This window comes from Pyricularia pennisetigena, chromosome 2 (assembly GCF_004337985.1).
Source record: "Pyricularia pennisetigena strain Br36 chromosome 2, whole genome shotgun sequence".
In the NCBI taxonomy this organism is placed as follows: domain Eukaryota; kingdom Fungi; phylum Ascomycota; class Sordariomycetes; order Magnaporthales; family Pyriculariaceae; genus Pyricularia; species Pyricularia pennisetigena.
The window spans coordinates 457246-472108 of NC_043741.1; positions in this window are offsets into that span (position 1 = coordinate 457246).

The window sequence follows — 14863 nt, forward strand, 5'->3', positions numbered from 1 at the left end:
GTAAGTCCAGTAAATAATACAAATATAAATAAAAATACTAACGTTGATAAAAATAACATTAATAACGTTAATAACGCGAATAACGTTAACAATGCTGATAAAAACAACGTTGTTACCAATAACAATAATCCCCAAGCAGCTAACAATTCGTCTATAAAAATAAACATAAAAAATAAACCCCCAATAAATTCTGCAGAATATAAAATATATAATGACGTTCTATTTACGATACGTGATATCAATAAATCGTTAAAATTTAATTTTAACGAAAATAATTACGTATTAATAACAAATTCGTTAATAGAACCGAATACCTATGAACAAGCTGTGAACATGGCTAGCACAGGGCTAATTATATTAGCTACCCTGCATTCTTTTATAACGGCTAGCACGGGCTAATTTTATTAGTCACCCTGCATCGAATAAATAAATAAATAACAAATAAAACGTATACGCGTTCATACACACAAAGCTTTATATATTACGTCTTTGTTCATAGTTTCAACAACAAAACAAATAGGTCATATTTAATCTAGCTTAGTGGTATAATGCACGTACCATAATCTATATCATATATACGTTCAAATGCGTGGGTTCGAATCCCGTTATGGTCGCATATTTTCTATGCATGCATAAGCACAATAGGCCGTTAGGCTCAATAGGCCGTTAGGCTCAATAGGTCGGCAGGTTAGTCACATAAATAAGGCCAAATCATGTAACGTGACCCCGCATTCCGGACATCCGGATCAAAGATTTGTACCTACGGATTCGAACACGTAACTCACAACTTAGCCGTAGATTTATTACCTTCATAACCTTCATCGATTCAACGATTCAACGAATCGATTGTGCAACAACAATATATCATCTCTATTACCCGCTAGCAGACGGTTATCTGCCATTTCAATATTCCATTAGCCTTATACGTGATCCACCTTTCCCCGCGTTCAAGATTAAGCTTATTCTATCTCGTAACCTCCTCACACAAGCCATGGAAAGCCAAAATTGGGAAAATTGGCTGCAGGCTTGCAAAAACGAAAATAATAGCTTAACAGAATCCAATACCTTTACTATATCGGATTTACCTCCAAATAAAATAGCTATAACTGGGCGCTGGGTTTTAAGAAAAAACCCTTAAATAATATAAATAATATTCGTTTTATTACGGATATTAACAAACGGTATTTTTATAAAGCCAGATGGGTAGTACAGGGATTCCACCAAATTATAGGTGTTGATTACCTGGATACCTTTTCTACAACTTGTAAAACAGAAACCTGGCATATACTTATAATGCTAGCATTACATAAAGGGTGGTACGTTATTCAATATAACGTTAAAAACGCGTTTTTACACGCAAATATCGATACCGAAATATATACAAAATTATCTACAGGGCTATATACAAATAAAAAATATATAAATAAAGTGGGTAAATTAAATAAAACCCTGTATGGTTTAAAACAAGCGCCTAAACTTTGGTATAAATACGTTACCAAAACGTTGATAAAATTAGGTTTTACTATTTTCCCATACGACGAAGGCGTATATATAAACCAAAATAATAATAGCCAATTTTTTGGCATTATTATGGTTTGCCACGTCGACGATATTTTGACATTTAATACTAATTTATCATTATTGGATATTCTTTATAAAAAATTATCCAAATATATAAGGACAGAATGTATAGGACCTGTATCCAATTTTTTGGGTAACAGGATAATAATAAAGAAAAACAATAAAACCGCTTTTATTAGCCAGGAAGATTATACCAATTTAAATATTGACTAAATTCAATATTATAAATAACGAAAAACCTTCTACCATTCCGGGGGTACCAGGTTTAAAATTCGATACAAATAAACATAAAGCTACAAAAGAGGAAATCAAAAATTTCCAACAAAAAGTAGGCTTATTACTATATTTAGCAATAAAAAGCCGCCCAAATATAACATATTGCACGTGCCTAACCGCCGGGTTTATGGCTAATCCTCGGGCTAAACATTTCAAAATTCTTGAAAATGTTTTTACATATTTGCTAAAAAATCCCACTTTTGGCCTACAATATAACGTTAATAATATATCCCAACATAACGTTAACAATAACGGATCCAATAAAACTAACGTTAACGAAAAGTTAATAAATAATATAAATAACATAAATAATATAAATAATATAAATAATATAAACCTGCAGGATAAAAGCCAAAATAACGGTAATATATTATTTATTAAGGGATATACAAACTCTGATTGGGCTAACGACATAAATTAAAAACGTTCCACTACTGGATATATATTTAGCCTGTCCAACAGTTATAACATAAATAACGATAACAATATAATAAGTTGTACTTTTCAACTTCAGAAAGCGGTAACTTTATCGTCGACTGAAGCTGAGTATATGGCTTTACGGGACGCCGTTAAAAAAGCTATATATTTAAATAATATGCTAAATTATATGGATAATAATTTAAAGTTGGGTTTTAACATTAAAACCCCTTTAATTTTAGTGGATAATACGTCTACCATGAAGCTCGCGGAAAACCCGAAATTTCATAAACGATCTAAACATATCGATATAATACATTATTTTAGCCGCGAAGCTATAAATAATAGTTTAGTTAAGTTGAAATATATACCAATAAAATTAAATATAGCTGATTTTTTAACCAAATCAGTACCCGGACCTTTGCATAAGGATTTATTCTCCTATGCACATGTCAATCACGGTGCAGAAGATAATAATAAACATAACTAAAACAAAACGTATCCACTCGCTAATTTGTTTATTATTTTATATAATAAATAAACTACGGGGGTATGTGAACATGGCTAGCGCAGGGCTAACTATATTAGCTACCCTGCATTATCTTATAACGGCTAGCACGGGCTAACTTTATTAGTCACCCTGCATCGAATAAATAAATAAATAACAAATAAAACGTATACGCGTTCATACACACAAAGCTTTATATATTACGTCTTTGTTCATAGTTTCAACAACAAAACAAATAGGTCATATTTAATCTAGCTTAGTGGTATAATGCATGTACCATAATCTATATCATATATACGTTGAAGTGCGTGGGTTCGAATCCCGTTATGGTCGCAGATTTTCTGTGCATGCATAAGCACAATAGGCCGTTGGGCTCAATAGGTCGGCAGGTCAATCACATGAATAAGGCCAGATCATGTGACGTGACCCCGCATTCCGGACATCCGGATCGAAGATCTGCACCTACGGATGCGAACACGTAATTCATAACTTAGCCGTAGATTTATTACCTTCAATACCTTTATCGATTCAACGATTCAACGAATCGATTGTGCAACAACAATATATTATCTCTATTACCCGCTAGCAGACGGTTATCTGCCATTTCAACGTTCCATTAACCTTATACGTGATCCACCTTTCCCCGCGTTCAAGATTAAGCTTATTCTATCTCGTAACCTCCTCACAAAAACCATGTTATAATATAGGCGTTTGGGGTATATAAGGTTATTATTGCTAAAAAAACCGCTAAGATTACAAAACATTTACCTAATTTCGACAAAATTAGGGCAATTACTTATATTGCTTATATTAAAACCATTTTTATTAGGCGTACAAATAAAGTCGCACCCCCTATACCCCCTAATATTTTCGATTTTATAAAGGGTAATATAATAACCTTTAAACCTAATCCTTACAATAAAAAACCCGTATTTTTATTATTAGTGGACCGAAAATCACGTTTTCGGTGGTTTATCCTATTACAAAATAAAACCGGACCTACGGTTTTAATGGTTATTAAAAAATCTTTGAGGTTTTAAAAATTACGTACAGGCGTTACCCTTTGAATTTTCACTTCGATGGGGGGTACGAAGTTAATATAGATTTTTAAAATTGGTTTACAAACAAAAGTGTTAATTTTAGCATTTCGAATCCCTATAACCACGGCTAAAATGGATTAACGGAACAGTCTGTTAGGGTTATTCTGGATAAGTTTCGGTTTACCATTATAGCGGCGGGTTTACCATTATGTTTATAATGTTATTTACTACCTGCCGTGGTTAATTTAATTAACCGTACAGCGGTAATTAATAGGGATTTAACACCCTATCAGGAATTTTATTCCGAATTCCAATCTGGATTACCGCATAAACCCAATTGAAGGTATTTTCGGGTTATTGGTACTATATACCAGGTTATTATACCGTTGGAAAAACGCCAAAAATTTAATAAATTGGTTCCCCGCACCGAAACGGTGAAACTTTTAGCCCATTTATCAAATTTTACAACGTTGCTTTACGCACCTGTTAAACGGACCGTATACAAAATTTTTACCGTAAAAACTATAAAAGGTATAACCGTTAAAAATTTGGTTATTCCAGGGGAAGCGCTACAGATTTTAAAGGGGGAAAATACAAATTTAAAAAGGGATTTTAATTTTAAATTTGAAAACGAAATTCACAGCGTTCCAGCGGATAATTATCCCCTAAAAAACCCTGAAAATATAGGGTACTTACCACCTATTACAGGGCAATTACCACCCGTTATAGGGTATTTAAACCCTGAAGATACAGTGCCCGCTAAACCTGTATAACCTATTGTTCGCCCCCCAAAACCTATAACGGTAGCGGTACCTGATCCAGTATTTAAAACAACGGAAATTCCGGTGTTTTCAGCACCTAAAATATAAAGTATGGAATTAAATTCGCAGTTCGAAAACCCAGATTTAATGGATATAAATTACGTGCATTACTTTTGTTTTTAAACCCAAAAAAATAAAAGAAAAACCCATTAAAAACGGTAAACCAAATAATTATTAACAGGTTTTAAATAACCCTAAAAATGCTAAATGGTTAACTGTTTTAACGTTTAAATTCGATTAAATCGTTACTGCAAAAACCTTCCATCTTATTCCAAAAATTAAAATACCTATAGGCCGTAAACTCGTTTTTGCCCCGCCGGTATTTGAATACAAAAAGGATGTAAATAATAAACTTATAAAATACAAAATTAGGTTTGTTGTTAAAGGTTTTTTACGGGTCGGAAATTTAAATTATATAGAAACTTTTGCTAACACTAGTATACCATTTACCTGGCGTATATTATTAAGTATAACTAATACACAAAACTGGGAAATAGAACAAATCGATTTTATCGGTGCGTTTTTAAATAATGACTTTACCGACGTAAATATATATTTGCAAATTCCAAACGGTTTTAACGAATGGGCAAAAAATTGTAACCTTACCACTGTTAAAACTTTAGTGGAAATGGGTTATAACCCGAAAAAATTGCAGGTTATACAATTGGAAAAAACGTTATATGGTTTGAAATAGGGTCCAAAAAAATGGTAAAACAAATTTAAAACCCTATTTTTTAAAAAAGGTTTTAAACCATTAATCTTTAATCCCGCTGTTTTTTATAACGTTAAATCCAAACATTTTATCGTTACCTTTATAAACGATTACCTGCTAATAGATCCTAAATTGCAATATATTTAGGATTTAAAAGCCCGTTTTAATAAGGTATACGCGTTGGAAAACAGGGGCCTTGCAATTTACTTTTTAGGCGTTCAAATTATAAAGGATAAACCTCAACGCTTATTTTGGATCCATTAAAATTAATATCTAGAGGAAACATCAGCAACGCTCGGATTAGTTGATTGCCAATTTATATTTGTTCTTTTACAACCGGGTATGCTAAAATATAGCGGGGGTAAGCCCGTAAATGCGCTGGAAATCAAATTATGATAACATATTATCGGTATTTTTATGTATTTAATGCTATTAACGCGCCCGGATATCGGTTTTACGGCTTAGTGGTTTTTACATTTTTTAATAAAAACCACTGCAATCCATTTAACGGTAGTTGAAAACTTATTTCGTTATTTAGCGGGTATTAAATTCTTATTTATTTATTACGGAAATAAAATATTTTAAACCGAATTATCACCCAACTTTTTAATACAGGGTTTTAAAAACCTTAAATTACTGGGTTTTAATAAAAACGATTTTGCCGGGGCTAAAGAAAATTCAAAATCCATTTACGGATATTTATATACCTTATTTGGGGGTTTTATAACGTGGAAATGCAAAAAAGCTAATATTATAGTTTTAAATATTCCAGAAACCGAGACCGATACCTTAGCGGAAGCCCTGCGTGAAACACAGTGGTTTAAAAACTTATTTATAAACATTGGACTATTTATAAAAAGCCTTATAACAATATTTGGAAATAATACAGGCTTTATAATTAACGTATATAATTTTACGCACCACCAACGTATTAAACATACGTTATTAAAATTTCACTATATACGAGAGTTAATTATAGAATGATTAATAACCTTAAAATACCTGGAATTTAAGCAAATCCCCGCTAATGGCCTAATAAAACCCTTAACGCTTCCAATTTACAAAATCTTTTTAAAGTTTATAAGGTTTAAACGCCTAAAAGCTTAGTTTTTACCAATTAAATTTTAAGGTATTTAATTAATTCGTTAATTAATTACCCATTACATTTCCTTTATTTGCAAATATTGGATTTTTGTTAACCCAATACTGGCCGCATTACCTGAAGCTACCCTGCACAAATTAATTAATAAGCAATTTATACCGATTTTATACCAAAAGTTGAATTAAAATTGAAAAAGCTCGTGTTTTGGGCGATTTACGCATTCGAAATACCTTATATAATATATTTAATTTGGACTATTACCAACGAACAGCCAGATTAGCTACCTGGTTTAATAATTAATTCCGTGGGTTAATATTGTACAAATCGGGGGTTCGAATCCGGGGGTTGCTACAATTTTGGGGGTTTTTTCCAATTCGGGGGTTCGTCCATTTCGGGGGCTACAGGTCGGTATAAAGGGTTTAATTATCCAGGGGGTTTATATTGGGAGTTCGAATCGGGTTGGGATATAAAGGGGATTGTTTTTTTAAGGTTTTATTTTTTATATATTTTTCTTTTCCGACTTTATATAAATAGTAGCAAAAAAGGGGGTATTAATTATGTGCGTTATTGAATATATAATAGGTCCATTTTTATTTATATATAAGCTATAATAAATAGTGCCGAAATGGGGCTGTTAGGGCTGTCGGATTTTTTATTATATTTTATATGTGTGTTGCAGGAGTTGCGATTTAAAATCAGCGAATAGGGTTTCACCCTGTACCGGGTTTAATACCCACCCTGCATTTACGAATTAACTACCCTATACCTGGTTAAAATTTTTACCAAATCAGCAAATTAGTGCAAACCCAAAAATGGTTTGTATGGAAATAAGGGTGTTTTTTCAACAACGCATACAAAATAATTTTTCGGAAAATCGTGTGCGGCACCGGAACGCTTTTTGGCGTGCGGACCCCCACTTCGATGTCGGAAAATATGTAAGGGAGATAAAGCAAAGTCTCCCCCACCAATGAATTAAATTTATTAATCCCAAATTTAGTGAATAATTTAGTGCATTTAAGCCCTGTAATTAAAGGCTTTTACAACGCAACTAGCACCACGCCGCACCTAGGCTAATGCCTAAACCCCTGTTAGCAACCCATATTGTTAACATTTATTATGTGAGGAGGTTACGAGATAAAATAAGCTTAATCTTGAACGCGGGGAAAGGTGGATCACGTGTAAGGCTAATGGAACGTTGAAATGGCAGATAACCGTCTGCTAGCGGGTAATAGAGATGATATATTGTTGTTGCACAATCGATTCGTTGAATCGTTGAATCGATGAAGGTTATGAAGGTAATAAATCTAAGGCTAAGTTGTGAATTACGTGTTCGAATCCGTAAGTGCAGATCTTCGATCCGGATGTCCGGAATGCGGGGTCACGTCACATGATCTGGCCTTATTTATGTGACTAACCTGCCGACCTATTGAGCCTAACGGCCCATTGAGCCTAACGGCCTATTGTGCTTATGCATGCACAGAAAATCTGCGACCACAACGGGACTCGAACCCACGCACTTTAACGTATATATGATATAGATTATGGTACGTGCATTATACCATTAAGCTAGATTAAATATGACGTATTTGTTTTGTTGTTGAAACTATGAACAAAAACGTAATATATAAAGCTTTGTGTGTATGAACGCGTATACGTTTTATTTGTTGTTTATTTATTTATTCGATGCAGGGTGACTAATAAAATTAGTTCGTGCTAGCCGTTATAAAATAATGCAGGGTAGCTAATATAATTAGCCCTGTGCTAGCCATGTTCACATATTATGGCTTATATATAAATAAAAGTGGACCCACTATCTGCTAAATAACGCATATAATTAACAATACCCGATATTGAATTGGAATTAAAATAATTCGCGTTTTGGGCGATTTACGCATTCGAAATACCCTATATAATATACCTAGCTTGCACTATTACCAACGAATAACCAAATTAATTACCTGGCTTAATAATTAATTCCGTGGGTTAATATTATGTAAATCTGGTGTTCGGATCCGGGGGTTATCACAATTCTGGGGGTTTTTCCAATTCGGGGGTTCGTCCGTTTTAGGGGTTATATGTCGGTGCAAAGGGCTTAATTATTTAAAAGGGTTTATGTCGGCAGTTTAAATCGGGTTGGGACATAAAAGGGATTATTTTTTAAGGGTTTTATTTTTATATATTTGTTCCGATTTTATAAAAATAGTACCAAAAAGGGGGTGTTAATTATATGCGTACTTTAATATATAATAGGTCCATTTTTATCTATATATAAACCATAATAAATAGTGCCGAAATGGGGTTATCGGGGTTGTCGGATTATCCGTTATACTTTGTGTATTGCAGGATTTGCGATTTCAAGTGTTAGCGAATGGGGTTTACCCTGTACCGGGTTCACACCCACCCTGCACTTACGAGTCAGCTACCCCATATCGAATTGAAAATTTCACCAAATCAGCAAATTAGTGCGAACCCAAAAATGGTTTTTATGGAAATAAAGGTGTTTTTTTAACAACGCATATTAAATAATTTTTCGGAAAATCGTATACGGCACCGGAACGTTTTCTGGGGTGCGGACCCCCATTTCGATATTAAAAAGTATGTAAGGCAGATAAAGCAAAGTTTCCCCCATTAATAAATCGAATTAATTAATCCCAAAATTGATGTACTATTTTAATGTATTTAAACCCTGTGATTACAGGCACTTATAGCGCAATTAACACCACGCCGCACCTAGGTTAATGCCTAAACCCCTATTAGCAACCCATATTATTAACAATTATTAAAGCTAATATTAAAAAGCGGATGTCGCTTAGACGTCTATTCACTCACCTAATTTAATCTATGAGATCCTGGTGTTATTATCGTTGAAACTGGTAACAATATAAAACCGTTTCGATTGTAAATTACATACAAAATTATATATAACATACTTACCCGGTTATTTAACGATTTATATAATCAGGTATATACGAAGATTCTATATCCCGTTATTTATACGTATACTACCCTCCACGCGCAGAAAGCTCAAAATTCGGTCAAAAACTAAAAATAATATAAAAAAAGATCGAAAATCGAAATAAAATCGAAAAAATAGTACCACCAAAGGCGGATTAAGGGCAGGGCCTAACAAGTTCACCCAATCATAAGTATAAAATTATAAATTAAATCGTTGTTAATAGCGGTATTAAATGCTATCTTTACCGTGCAAACCGCTTATTTTTACGATTTTTATTTATTTGTTTATAACGGAGTTTTAGTCGCCGAATTGACGAAAATACCGCTATAAGCGGCGAAAATCGACAAGTTGTCCTCAGACCTGAACCAAAGCGTTCTTTGGATGGACCCACAGGTACATTGCAAAGCCGCAATTGAGCCACGCTCAATTGTGGAGCTCTGGGCTTCAGGGATAAGCCCTGAGACTAGTCGAAAAGCCATGTGGCTGAAAGGTACATGGAGCGCTCGGTCCCCACTGCGAAGCAGGGGGGTCTAGTCTGGGCACTCAGACTACATTTGAACCCTGTAAATACAGGCCTTTATAGCACTAGTTAGTACCACGCCGCACCTAGGCTAATGCCTAAACCCCTAATAGCAACCCATATTGTTAACAATAATTTTACCAGTTTTAACGATAATGAAATCAAGGTATTAGGAATGCGATAACATATATACACAGACGTCCACGCGGAATGGGGCCACCAATATTTAATTTAATTAATTTTATATTTAAAACAAATGGTAAATTTATATTATTTGTTTATATTTTATTCGATGTAATTAACTGAAAGTCGTAACAAAAAGGCTTAATGAAATTTATTTATAACATCATAATATATTTATTACTAGCAAGTTGAAAACAATTTTACTCATGATTGGGCGAATTATCAAATCTTTTCAAAGATTGAATATTAAAAGAAAAATATTCATAATATTATTATTTTAAACGATAATTGCCTATGTTCTGTGATTTGAAATCGGCCAATATATGAGTTTTATGATAGACTATTATTCTTTTACTATTCCCCACTATTTGAATTAATGATTATATAAAATTAAAAACTACAAATCTTATTAAATATTTGAACATTTTTAGAAATAAATTACTTAGAGCAACTGGGTCTGTAGCAGAAACATTAACAAATTACAAATAACCAACCGCAGGTTATTCTTTATTTTTGCTGTTTTTATTTATTTTCTTATCAAAATATTTCAGTATATATTGTGGTTATGATATTATTTTTGCCCTTGCAATGCGAATTTAGTGTAAATACCCGCCATAAACGGCGAAATGCGACAAATTGTCCTCAGACTAGCACGCGCGCGATTTTTTTGGCCAAGTCAATTGGCCAAAAGGCCTTGTGGCTAAAAAGCATATGGAACGTTCGGTCCCTATTGCGGAGCAGGGGGGTCTAGTTTAAGCATTGCAATTATAAGTACATTGCATAACCGCAATTTAAACACGAAATGAATTAATTGTGGAGCTTGCGGCTTTAGGGATAAGCCTTGAAATGACCCTAAAGTTAAACCAAAATAATATTTGGATAAACTTACAAATATATTGCAAAACCCCAATTAACGCACGAAATGGATTAATTATGGAGCTTTGGGCTTTCGGCATAAACCTCCAAACTACAAGCAGCCTTTTTTGGTTATCCTGGAAAATTAGTTCGTAAATGGGTAATTGGATTATATTACTTTTAATGAAAGAAATATATTTTCCAGTATTGCGTTATTATTTTTTAAGTTATTTTTCATTTTTGTATTGGTTGTTATTAGTGGGAAGAAGTTTACCGGGCCAAAACGGTCACAAATCTGGAAATGGCGTTTTAGAAAAATGATGAGAGCAGAATGAGAATCTAGTTTAAAATTAATATTTTAATTAACGAAAATTTAATTGCTACCAAATTGATTGCAAATTATACTTTAGTAAATAATATTTTAAGTCAAATTAAAATAAACATTTCCCTATTATAATAGTTTTTTGTTTACCTGCAGTATCTTTATTAAGCTTGTCTTTTTCCAATAAACATAATATTACCGGGCTTTCCTTGTATCGCTTGAACCGGTGCATGAAATATTATAATTAAAATATTATTTAAAACCTATTTTTGACAATATATGCAAATTAGAATAAATAACTATTCAATAGTCCAATTTTAAACACGCGATAATATTAGGCGGGTAGCCTATATAATCTTACCATAAATACAGCATCAGCAAAGTTAATTTGGTAATAACAAATAATTAATGAAGTATAATATTACAAATCATAAATTGCCCTCCAATTTCAAATTAAAATAAATGTTGTAGCACATTTTCCTAGTTCTTTTCCAACGCCATTCCATTATTAAATACATTTTCTAAAAGGAAATAAAACGTATTTCACCTTTCTTTTCATAAATCATTTTATTTCTAATACAAATAACCACCGATCAAAATGGTTTCCCCCAGTTTACTGTGCTCGACTTTTTTGAGCGCCCTATTTGTGGCTGCCGAAAGAAAAAAAATCGATAAATATAATCCTGGAGATTTTTATGTGAAATTTCAAGGACGCCTCCAATACGATTTCGAAAGAGGGCCTCAAAATGATGCTATTGCAAAAGCTTATGGAGCGGAAATATTTACAGACCGCTGGCAGAATACAGGTTATAATAAGTTTCAAGCGCTTTCTAACAAAGACGGAGTTTGGGTTTCCACCAATCATAAAAATGTTGATTTTGAATTAGCGAAAAGTATTTTAATGGAACTAGGTTTCACAGACGCTTACTGGGAGCGATGGTTTGGCAAAATACATACGTTTTTTTATATGAACAATTCTTAAACCCTTCCGAACTTATTATGTATATATTAATAGGACTTCCGTAATATTAAGCAATTAATAGAATATTATTATTGGGTTAAATGGTTCACATTTTATATCCTCTATAAAGCTTTTTAAAGAAGAGCTTCTAAGCGTCCTTCCCTTTTATATTTGGTCTGAGGACAATTTGTCGCAGTTTGCCGTTTGGAACGGGTAAATATACTGTATTCGCACTCTAAGAGCAAAACAAACAGTGTAATTATAATGCGCAATTGAATATTCGGATAAAAAGATAAATAAAGATCGTAAAAATATAAGGTAACCTTCGTAGGATAATTGGAAACTTGGCAACCGTTTTGCTCAAAGGCCCGGTATTATAAATCTTTTGTTTCTAAATATATTCAAGTATTTAATATGATTTTTCGTTTTGAATTATGTTTGATTATTGCTTTGAATTATGGTAAAGTGTATGCTTTCACGCATTCCAGACTACAAAACGCATATAATTATCACTTAAAAAATGATATAATTAATGTTTTTATTCTAATATGTAATTGAATAAATGATTTAATAAATCACCCAGTTGTAAATAGAGTGGAAAAAAGCCTTAAAGCAGTAATTTTGTTATGCAATTATATACAAATATTATCGAACTTTCTTTTTACAAGTTGAAATGAACGAAGTAAATTAAATAACGAAGAAATAATACAAATTTACCATTTTTTTACATAGGGAATATTTAAGGCTAATATTATAAGTCGGATTTAACGTGGACGTTTGTTTATATATATATATATATATATATATATATATATATATATATATACATATATATAGGTTGATAGGCTTTCCGTAATGTCGATCGATCAACAGAACGTTGTTATACGAGTATAAAGATATATATTTTATTGATTGTCTGTTCTATTAAACTGTCTAAAGGTGAGTTTCTGAACGTCCTTCCGTCTTATACTTCGCAATTGGGCGTGTAAATCACGTACAATTGGCCCGTGCGGCATTGCACGTAACTCATCGCTCTATCGTCAATTTGACCGCGATTACCTCTATTCTAACACCGGCAATTCTTTCTTTTCTGCACGCGGTTAATAACCTCCATTCCAGTCGCAATAACAATCTGTAAATGAAAAACAACAAAAACAGCCATATCGTTTGCGATATGCTTTCTAAAAATGGTTTTGAATAATTATTCGTTACGCCTTTACTTTCCGTAACCCGTTGTATATTCCTATTATAATAATAATTAATTACGTGGCCTCTTTTAACGACAATAATTTTAAATAGCTTCGTTTACCGTTCCTATTATTTACTTACTTTACTAGTTAATTGCAACGACGGCGTTATTAATTAACTGTAAACTTTTGGCCATCCTTTTTATTTATAAAAAAGCCTTTTCCTGCCACGAATCTTAATACGTAATTATGATAATTTTTCAAAGCCTTTTTTCAGCATTTTTTCAAATTACTTCTTAGCAATTATTTTTGTTAACCGTTTTGCTGCTCATTTATTATTTTGTTTACCCTTTTTATTAATTGGTTTAATTTCAATTTGATTTTCGCCATTATGTTTCTTTTAACGACTTTTCCGACAAAGGTGAATTTTTGTTTTTAATTTTGTCGCTATTATTAAAACCGCTAATCGTTGTTTTTCAATTTTGCGCCCTGTCCTTTGTTTAGCCTGTTTTAATTTTTGTTTCGCTGGCAAACAAATTTAACTAAAATATCTTGGTGTTTGCTACGATATTATTCCGCCGTTTGGCCGTTGCACCAAATATAAACAAGGTTATTCCTGCAAATTAATATAAATTTAGTAATTTGGAGCATTTTTCTTTATCGCGCCGTTATTTCGTTAATTAACACGATTTTCGTTTAATCTCATTATCGCCTTTAAACCGGTTATGCTATTCCTGCGTGCTTATAACTTGTAAAAGGCCGGCGCGCTGTTTAAAAATAATCCCAAAAAATCCGGTTTTGTGTTTGCGATTACTATTCCTAAAAAACGCAAAACCGACGCGCCTTTTAGTCTCAGGGCTCATCCCTGAAGCCCAGAGCTCCTCAATCGATCCACTTTGCTCCATTTCGTGGCTCAATTGCGGCCTTGCAATGTACCTGTGGGTCCATCCAAAGAACGCTTTAACTCAGGTCTGAGGACAACTTGTCGATTTTCGCCGTTTATGGCGGTATTTTTGGCCTTTTTTCAACCGACATTCCTTTATTATTCCACAATTACGCAAAATATTGAAAAAGGAAAATATCGTTGAAAATAGCGTTTAATATCGCTATTAGCAGCGATTTAATTTATTTTTTAATCCTTTATAATGGCCGAATTCGATACCACCTGCCCTTAATCCGTTCATAGCGGTACTGTTTTTTCGATTTTTTTTCAATTTTCGATTCTTTTTAATATTATTTTTTATTTTTGACCAAATTTTATAATTCTTGCACGTGGAGGGTCGTATATATTTATATATCGGTATACTAAATTTTGGTGCATATACCATATTATATAAACAGTTAAATAAGCGGATAGGCAAAATATATACTTTTTTATGTATAATTTACAATCGAAACTCGTTTATATTTTTACCAATTTTA